We start from the raw sequence: 8,818 nt of genomic DNA, 5'->3' as shown, positions 1-8,818 counted from the left end.
ATCAGTATTTTTTTTCAGCATGTTTATCTCTGATGATGTTTGTAACTTAGCATGTTCTAAAAGCAGTGAGAAATTTCCTTTGCCTCCCTAAAGTCATCCTTTTTTCAACTATTCCAATGTATGTTGACTGTGTGATGTAATGATAAATTAAAATTTACTGTCATGGCAAACTATGGGACTATTTTGGAACACTTCCTAAGACTCATTAAAAGTTATTGTGCTTGTGACTCCCAGGAAAAAAAAAACAAAATAAAATAAAATAAAATAAAAATAAAAATAAAATAAAATAAGCATGTGGCATCTGAGCATTCATGCTCTTAAATGCTCAGTGTTAGCCTTTGCTGTATTACATGACTATTAACAAAATCTTTATTTTAATTGTACTGTGTTCAAGTCTAGTAGACTCTGTTCTGAGTCTAAAGTATAGGTAATTGGTTAAGTTTGAGTTTCCTCAGCAAAGGTCACTTTGAAAACAGCTGAAGTATTGTGCTGAGGTTGAATACAGAATCAGTTAAAAAAGAGAGAGAAAATTAAATAAAGACTAATGACAAAAGAGAAAGGTAAAAGAGAAATGCCATTACAAATACTAATTAATAGAGGAAACAAATAAATAACAATATACTTACCAAATATGCTTATAATATTTGAGACGGAATTTTCTTTAAGTTTGAACAATGGTTTATTTAAACTACATTTATTAATGTAACTATCAAAGCATGCTTTAAGATGATCATTTCTAAACTGCTCATTAAGTTGTATTAAAGGACATGGCATCTAAAGGCCAAAGGAAAAAAGGAAAAGCTTAAGTCACACTAACCTGACGAATAGTTTTTAACAAATTAAATAATTCCACCCCTTTTCTTCCAATTTACAAATGTATTACTCTGTAAACATTTTACTGAACTTTACTTAACAAAACGTTCAAATAGATATATGTGAAGTAATGGATAATTTCTTTTCATAAAGTTTTAAATCGGTTTACAAAAAGAATAGAAGGTTATTAATTTCTGTGTAGTCTGGATCACTGCATACTTCTGATTAAGTTTTGGCTTGTGACCTGATTTAGAAATTAGCCAAAGTGAAATCAGTTGCCACAGAAACCTACTGTTTTGTTTCCAGGCAACTGAGAAATAAAAATTTTTAAATACACTTTGAAATCAATTTTTAAACCTTACGGCAAAATTGGATTTCCATACATGTGATCAAAGTGATTCTGACAACGAAAATTTCTATGAAAAGTCTGAAAATTATCATCCAGGTTCAAGACTGTTTGTGAGACTCGGTCCACATAGCTCCACATTTTCTTCCACAGTTCTTATTTTGAATTTGTTTCTCAACTTAATGTCTCTTTTATTCCAATTTTATCCTCTATGTCCACACATGCCTTATCTAGTACGCATTTTAGAATTTACACACATGAAAGTATCAACTTAAGCATACTTCAACTGTAACAACCAACGCCAACCTTTAAACTTAGGAGGCTAAGAGAAATAGGAGAACTTACGACAAATCTAGAGAAGGGTTATACAAGTCAAACAACCAATTAAGCCTATGTACTTAAACTTTGCAGATTTTTGTCTGATATGTTGATCTTCCTTGTAAATAAGTCTTTTCTTCTGACTGAATAAAACATCACTAAGTCATTCTAGATCAGATTCAGTAGCCATCTAGATTAGTGTTCTAATTCAATAGATCTGTTGTAAGTGCACACTGTGCAATCAATATTGAATTGCAATGTGTTTAAAATTAGCAAGTATAAGTGAATTCTAACCCACCAAACTCAGATAAAGGTCAGCTCTTAAAATGCATACGAATTTAACTCCTTTCTGAATCTGCACTATCAGTACATAAAAAATTAACATATAAACTAGTACTTCTTTATCTTAAGATAGGTATTTCTACCCTGTGTCAGTAATTTTACTTGCAATACTTACCTTAGCAAAAACATTCAAGTATTTACAGTGAGATATAGGAAACACTGAGTTACTGAGCATTGCTTGCAATTTAAGAAAAACGTATGGAAATTTGAGTAAAAGGTATGGAAACTAAACATGTACTATGTATAACAATAAACAAACAAATTCACACACAAAAAAACTACATAATGTTCATAAATACACATGTATGAATGGAAGATGATATCTGGTGACTCGTGAAATTTATGACCTCCAGAAAAGATCAGAGAATAAGACTATAGAGTAGGGTTAAAGGAAATTAACTTCATCTATAAAAGTTTACTTATTTTAAAATGGATTTGAAACAAATGTAATAAAATATTAACTGCTACATATTCCTAGAGGGCAGGAAAATATGGGTGTTTATATAAGATACTATTCATCATAATTTATGTAATTTTAAAGTTTGTAATAAAATACTCATAAAATGTGAATCATGAAATGAGGTAACATTCTACAAAACTTATTAAAAACAAAAAATTGAATACATTCTTCAAACATTGTAGAGTCAGTCATAGGTGGTGTATGATCACCTATTTTAATTCCTACAGGCCCTGGAGTGGAGAAATGATTACCACACACTCACAAACCCTGATAAACACACATATTGATTAGACCAAAATTTAGCCTTTCTCTCTAAACAGATGATTTAAAAAGATTCTTTTTTTTTTGATACAACCTACATTTATTTTGATGAAATAGATAGCTTGTACATAAACTGATAGATTCCTTTGGAGTGTGCTTTTTGTCTGTGACCATGCAGATACAAATTTTAAACCCAAAGCTGATGAAAAGCAGCTAATCCAAAGACCCTTTTCACCGTTTGGTGCTGGGACATGGAGTAGAATATTGCATGAAAACAACATTATTGCAAATTTTCATTTATCCTGAGTCTTCATTAGACCTAATGCTTGTCTAGAAATATTCGTGGATCAAATATATTAGATTCATCTGGAAACTTATCTCTGAAGGCCTAGAAATAACTCATTTGACATCAACTACCCCCCCACACACACACTGTTACATTTCACTGTGAATATAATGAATATCTGCAGAAATTACTTAGAATTGCACCTGTGGCTGTTGAGACTGTACATTAGACTTTCAAACATGTGAAACGGCCTTATATTTATGCACTGAAAAGGAATTCAAGTGTATTTCTCCCAGGAAGCTCTCTTAGGAAGTAATTTTAAGTTAACCAATGCAGCACTTAACTTCTCCGTCATGAAAAATTCTTCAGAGTTAATTTTCACCACCACTTTTCATCCTTACACATTTTGCTGATAACTTTATTCAAGTTTTTAAAAATGAGTTAAATAGCTCAAAGTAGCTAGTACTGTGGAAACTGACATCCATCAGCCCTAGCTTCTACACTTACTATCCATGTCCCTTTGCTAAATTGTTTAATCTTGGAAAATCTCTGGGCTTTTCCCTTATTGAAAAAGAACAAACCTGAGAGGGCCTCCCTAAGAGGCCGTTGAACTTGAACTGGACAAGTGGGATGCTGGACTCTGTATGGTGTAAACTTTTAATTAGGGAATCTCAACGGAACTTGAGCTGTGGTTATGCATCAAGGTGAAGGAATTCATGATGGGGGAAGGGTTTGGGGTGAAGGGGGGGTGAATCCCAGTACCTATGAAATTGTGTCATGTAATACAATGTACTTAATGAATAAATGAATATTAAAGGAAAAAAAAAGAAAAAGATTCTTTTCTGATAAAAGTTCTCTAGCAGTTATTCAACTATCTTCTCTGGCACCTCTCTACATATGATAATTACTCCAACAATAGTGACAAAACTTTTCTAACTTTTTCAATGTATGAAGGTATCATGTTTTCACACTAGTATGATTTCTTCTCATCTGAAAAAGTCCTGATGATCTTGACCACTTTGTTGTGTGTGTTTTGCTACACAGGAGATTTGTATGGTTGCTATTTCTGAAATACTCTCTTCTAAACATTCTAAAATCACATTAGAATACCGTTACTCCTTATATTAAGATAAAAAAACTTAATATTATCACTGTTACAAATGAAGAAACCAAAACACAAAACAAAAATGTTAAATAAATTGTCCAAGATCATCAGCTATTAAGTACTGGAAATGCAAATGAAAACAACTTTCAATAACTCCAAGCTTTCACTATTTCTGGATAAATCTAAAATGAAAGATTTTACAATGCCTTAAGGATTCTTTCCATGGATTTTAATTTTACCAGTTTCAGTAAAAGTGGCTAAAGAGCTGGGGTGGGAGGGCCGGTGCAGTAGCAAAGTGGTTAAAGTCCCCTCCTTGCACGCATCGGGATTCCACATGGATGCTGGTTTTAATCCTGGCAGCCCCACTTCCCATCCAGCTCCCTGCTTGTGGCCTGGGAAAGCTGTTGAGAACTGCCCAAAGTCTTGGGACCCTTGCATCCACTTGGGAGACCTGGCTTCAGATTGGCTCAGCTCCAGCTATAGCTGGCACTTAGGGAATGAATCAACACACACAAAAAATCTTCCTCTCTGTCTCTCCTCCTATCCGTATATGTGACTGTCAAATAAAAATATATCTTTTTAAATAGTAGTTTCTGCTACTATTTTGTTAGTTTAATAGAAAGGCCATGTTAGAAGATCTTAGAGCAGAGTAAGTGTTTCTAAACCAGAGATAATTTGCCCTCTAGAGGATATTTGGTAAATATGGTAAAATATCTGGCTGTCACAACTTGAAATCTGATGTGCAAACTCACATCCAGGAGGAAAGAATAGGGCTGCTAAATATTCTGCACTGCATACACAGGGCAGAGACCAAAGCAAAGAATTTTCCATCCATCCAAATATGTCTAGAGACTGGACTGAGAAAATCTAACCTAGAGGCAAGAACTGTGGATCACACTACAGCTGATTTTGTGTAAAACAATATTCAAACATCACACAATGTGTGTCTAATAAAATATAGAGGATTCACATTCACAAACATCCTAAGTTTGGTTCTAACCAAATGCCATATAAAGTAATAACAACTACGGGGATCACTCTGACAGAGTTTTCCCTTGAGACTCCAGAAGCAATCTAGGATAAAGAACGAGAGTAAAATAGCAGCAAGTAAAAGCTGTCTCTGGAATAACAGGTGAATGTCTGTGGCAAGTGCAATGGCATACACAAGTGCAGAACACAGCTTTTTAAGAAAGCTGTCTTCTTTCTTTTTACCTTGTCTTCACCCGGCCCTCTGACAAAAGTTAAGAAACTCCCAAGAATATTTGCTTCTTCTGAAAAATTGTCTCCATCCAGCTCCTGGGTGGAGGAATAATAGACAAAAAAATTTATTAAAATGAAATTGAGCACTTATGCCTGTGTTAAAAGATTTCATGAATCATACAACACCCAAAACTAATTTGAAATTATCCCAAAGTGGGAAAGGGTCTCTAATAATAGCAAATGCTTTCTTCTTTCTCACAGCATTAGTCTTTAAGAGTCAATCATGTTCACTAATAACAAAATATGATCTCATTGAAAAAGTTTCCTGACAAAGGGAAATGCTAGTCTCCGGTGCTCTGTTAAAAACCAAAGATTTCTTAAGAAATGTTCTCTCTGATAACAGTATATTCTAATCACCAAACGTCACCATCTACTAAGAAAATAAGGATGAAACCTTATCACTCTTTTACTTTCTAATTATAACTAGTGCAAATTTCCAGGTCACCTATGGAAACAACTCAGAACTCCTTTCTCTTGACCTTAAACTTCTGTTCCCCGCTGCATCTTCTCTTTACCTCAGCTCACTGAGCTTTTTTTTTACCTCCTGAAGCTATAATCTATGTCACGTGTAACCTTAAAACACTATTGGTTACCCTTGCTTCCAACTCAAATCTGAAACAGAACAATGAAGCCAACAGAGTGCTCTCTAACACAAAACAAGCCTTCTCTCTCTCTTTCTCTCTTTTTCCCTCATTAAATGAGTTGCAATAGACCCTGAGTTTATAACTCTATAGCATGTCTAACGAATGCAATGGATTTTTCATATCCAAAACATGAATTTTATTATCTCATTTTATTGTTATACTAATTAGGAACATGACTTACAAAAATCAATCAACAACACTGGTTTTATTTTTCCTCTTTATTATTCTGTTATACCCTTCAAAAGCACTGAGTTGGAAACCAGTTAAGTGAGTACTGACTATTTACTCAAACTTGCTTAAGCAAGCCAACTAAGATCTTTGAGATTTTTTCGTGGGCTTCTTAATTTTCTGTTATTGTTTTAACTGGGAAAAAGACAGTAACAGTTACCTCAATTTACATTTAGCACCACATAAAATTATGGATATGAGACATTTTGTATTAATTCTATCCAAAGTCAACAATTTATGCAAAAAGTACTTTAATAAGTAGAGCCAAAACACAGACTTCTGTGATCCACAACAAATTTACTTTCATAGAATCTACAGAGGTGTAGAGCAGCCATCTCTATATTTAGTAAGAACACTATAGTCAAGATTCAAGATGTCTGACTAGGGCAGAAGCATGCAGATTTGGGCAGGGAAGGGTTAGCAAGGGAAAGGCACCACAACACTGCCCCACACAATGGGTAAAGTTGTCAGCTTGGCAAAGTAAATCTCATTATAGACACAAGAAACAAAAAAGTGGCAGTTACGGTGGAAAGGCAAAGTAGTGACCACTGTTCTTGCCTTTGACCCAAGAGTTCTGGGACACAAGTAAGAGGGCATCGCTGGAGTAGCCAGTAATGTGTCCAATTGTTACATCATGGATTGTGGTAATCTGGTGTTTGAACACATATGGAAACAGAGCAGTGGGAAGAAAGCAGGTGGACATGCAGGTGAAGTGAAGAATGCACTTCAACCAACACTGTCACTGCAGGGTGGTTTGATCAGCAGCCGGCAGATGCTGTTGTGCAGAGTGAAGAATCCATAAGCAGAATGAGGAAGCTAGTAGCAGAAGCAACAATCTAGGCATACACTACGTTCAGTGAGACTACACACTTGGCTCTCCACAAGGCATCTGGATAATCTGATCCAATGAATACAATACATTGGTCCCAGCAGCAAAATGCTACCAATTTAACAGTGCATGGAAGGTGGGTGTTACACAAGCCACTTACAGCACACACCACTGGATTCCCATTAAAGGATTAGCTATACCCATAAAATCACAGAAATAGCCCAAAGATAAAATCTATCTAAGGCAAACAACCACTAATCTGTTTTGGAATACCCAGAGGCAAAAAAAAAAAAAAAAAAAAAACCACCATGAACAATGAAAACAACTCTCTCTTCAGGAAGTATAAAAACATTTAAAACCTAGAATTGGAGGATGAAGATTGTGTAATTACTTGATAATTTTTTAAAATAATGAAACTCTTCAAAAACAGTGAGATGCAGATACAGGAATTAAAGGAGTATTTCACACATAACAGGAATTATGAATAAAATGAAATCGAATTATTACAAATGAAGAATCCAACAACATAGAAAGACTTTAGAATGAGTGAGAGGCAAAAAAATAACTAGAAGACAATTCATGTGCTAATTCTCAGACTGTCAAAAACTAGCCAAATTAAGTAAAGTCGAGAAAACTGTGATTTAAGAATTAAGTGATGCCACAAACAACCAAGCATATGTATACTAGGAATTCCAGAAGCATGGAAAGAGAAGCTGGGCTGAAAGATGCTTTGAATAAAATAATAAATGAAAACTTTCATAAAATGGGGAAACAAAGAAGATTCCAAATACAGAAAGCATAGGGAACCCCAAATAGACATACCAGAAATTATTATCATGACAGCACATCATAGTTAAACATTCTAACATAACGAATGTTTAAATGTGCATGTGAGAAATGACTGATAACTTTATTGCCAATTAGACATGAAGCTAACTTTTCACCAGAAATTCTACAGCCAATAGGGAAATAAGAGACATAGTCCAGATAAAGCAACAACAACAAACCCTGCCAATCCAAAAGAATATAGCCAGTAAAGCTTTTATTTTATATGAAATTGAAATAAAGAACTTCCAAAGCAAACAGAAACTGAAATAATTCATCTCTGACCAGAACTATAAATGATATATTAAGATATATTAGACAGAAAATGAGAATGATACACAACATAACGAAAGAAAACACAAATGCAGAACATCTCAGTAAAACAAAAAGAAACCTAAAGCAAACAAAAAAAAAATCTATGCTTAAAATAATAGGACCAATTTTCTACCATTCAATAATAATGCTAATGCAAAAGGCCTAAACGCTCCGATCAAAAGACACAGATTGCAGGCTGGATTAAAAAAAAAAAAAAAAAAAAAAAAAAAAACAGAATCTATCCTTCTAACAACAAACACATGTCATCAACAAAGATCACAGAAACTGAAAGTAAAAGAATGATAAAAGTATATTCTAGGGCAATGGAAGGGAAAAACAAGCTGGTATAGCATTCTAACATCAGATAATATAAATTTTAACATGAAAAACACTGACACAAAGAAGGACACTAAATAATGATCAAGGGATACATTCAACAAGAAATAACTATAATGAATGTATACGCAACAAATGCTAGGGCACCTGCCTATGTAAAACAACTGTTAATGGATTTAAAGGGAGACAGACTTCAGTACAGTAATAGTGGGGGATCTCCAAACTCCACTAACATCAACGGATAGAATCACTAGGCAGAAACCCAAGAAAAGAAAAAACAGAGCTAACTTGCACCATGGATCAAATAGACATAATCAACCTCTATAGAACATCATACAGAACACCAAATATACTTTTTTTATGATAGGGTATAAAACAAGCCTCAGCAAATTCAAAAGAATCAAAATAATATCATGTGTCTTCAGACAACAGGGGAATGAAGCTGGAGAC

The sequence above is a fragment of the Ochotona princeps genome, chromosome X (assembly GCF_030435755.1).
Source record: "Ochotona princeps isolate mOchPri1 chromosome X, mOchPri1.hap1, whole genome shotgun sequence".
NCBI classification, from domain to species: Eukaryota; Metazoa; Chordata; class Mammalia; order Lagomorpha; family Ochotonidae; genus Ochotona; species Ochotona princeps.
Note: the sequence above shows the minus strand (reverse complement) of the source record.